This window comes from Silene latifolia, chromosome X (assembly GCF_048544455.1).
Source record: "Silene latifolia isolate original U9 population chromosome X, ASM4854445v1, whole genome shotgun sequence".
In the NCBI taxonomy this organism is placed as follows: Eukaryota; Viridiplantae; Streptophyta; class Magnoliopsida; order Caryophyllales; family Caryophyllaceae; genus Silene; species Silene latifolia.
The window spans coordinates 338,832,727-338,834,306 of NC_133537.1; positions in this window are offsets into that span (position 1 = coordinate 338,832,727).

Below are 1,580 nucleotides of genomic sequence, written 5' to 3' on the forward strand. Positions count from 1 at the left end.
TTTTCAATCACGGGTCCTACTCATTTCGTGAATCGGCTACGTATTCGGGATTTTAAATCAACCAGTGATTTCGACCTCAAATAACGAGTTTGCTTTAATTTACCACGATAATCCGGAGTTCAGCGAATGATCTTCAAGTTTTGTACACACGGCACCTCAAATGTCTTCCGTTGGTGTTCAAACTTTGCGTGACCGCTTTATCTGACGACTCGGAGGAGCTTACTATGTGATTTCCGGAGAATTTTGTTCCGGAATCCCGAAAAACGTGTATTATACACTTCAATTTCAGCCGTTCGGAAGGTCGTGTATTTGACCCGTTTTTTTTCTCCTGTTTTTCAATCACGCGTCCGAGCTCATTTTAGGAATCAACCTGTTCGATTTCAGCCTCAAATAACGAGCTTTATCACATTTTTCACGATAATCCGAGTTTTGGCGAACGTTGGTTTCAGGCACACCGACACCCCAAATGTCTTCCGTTGGTGGTCAAACTTTGCGTGGCCGCTTTATCCGACCCGAGGAAGTTTCTATGTGATTTCCGGAGAATTTTGTTCCGGGACCCCGGAATCCTGAAAAACCGTGTATTTATACACTTCAATTTCACTGTTTCTAAGGTCAGACGACGTTTTTTTTTTTCCCCGTTTTTCAATCACGAGTCCGAGCTCATTTCAGAATAAACATGTTCGATTTCAGGAATCAATATGTTCGATTTCACCTTCAAATAACGAGGTTTAACACATTTTTCACGATAATCCGAGTTTTGGCGAATGCCGGTTTGTCGCACACCGCACCCTAAATGTCTTCCGTTGGTGTTCAAACTTTGCGTGACCGCTTTATCCGACCCGAGGAACTTTCTATGTGATTTCCGGAGAATTTTGTTCCGGACCCCGGAATCCCGAAAACCGTGTATTATACACTTCAATTTCACTGCTCGGAAGGTCGACTGAAATCGTTTCTTTTTCTCCTTGTTTTTCAATCACGATCCGAGCTCATTTTAGGAATCAACTGCTCGATTTCAGAATCAACCATGTTCGATTTCAAAGCCTCAAATAACGAGCTTTATCACATTTTTCACGATAATCCGAGTTTTGCGAATGTTGGTTTCAGGCACACCGACACTCCCAAATGTCTTCCGTTGGTGGTCAAACTTTGCGTGGCCGCTTTATCTGACCCGAGGAACTTTCTATGTGATTTTTGAGAATTTGATCCGGTCCCTGGATCCCTAAAAACCGTGTATTATACACTTCAATTTCACCTGCTCTAAGGTCGAATTCTAAATCGTTTATTTTTTTCTCCTTGTTTTTCAATCACGATCCGAGCTCATTTTAGGAATCAACCTTTCGATTTCAGAATCAACCTGTTCGATTTCACCAAATAACGAGCTTTATCACATTTTTCAAGATAATCCGAGTTTGCCGAATCTTGGTTTAGGCACACCAGCACCCCCAAATGTCTTCCGTTGGTGCTCAAACTTTGTGGCCGCTTATCCGACCCGAGGAACTTTCTATGTGATTTCCGATGAGAATTTTGTTCCGGACCCCTAATCCCAAAACCGTGTATTATACACTTCAATTTCAGCCGCT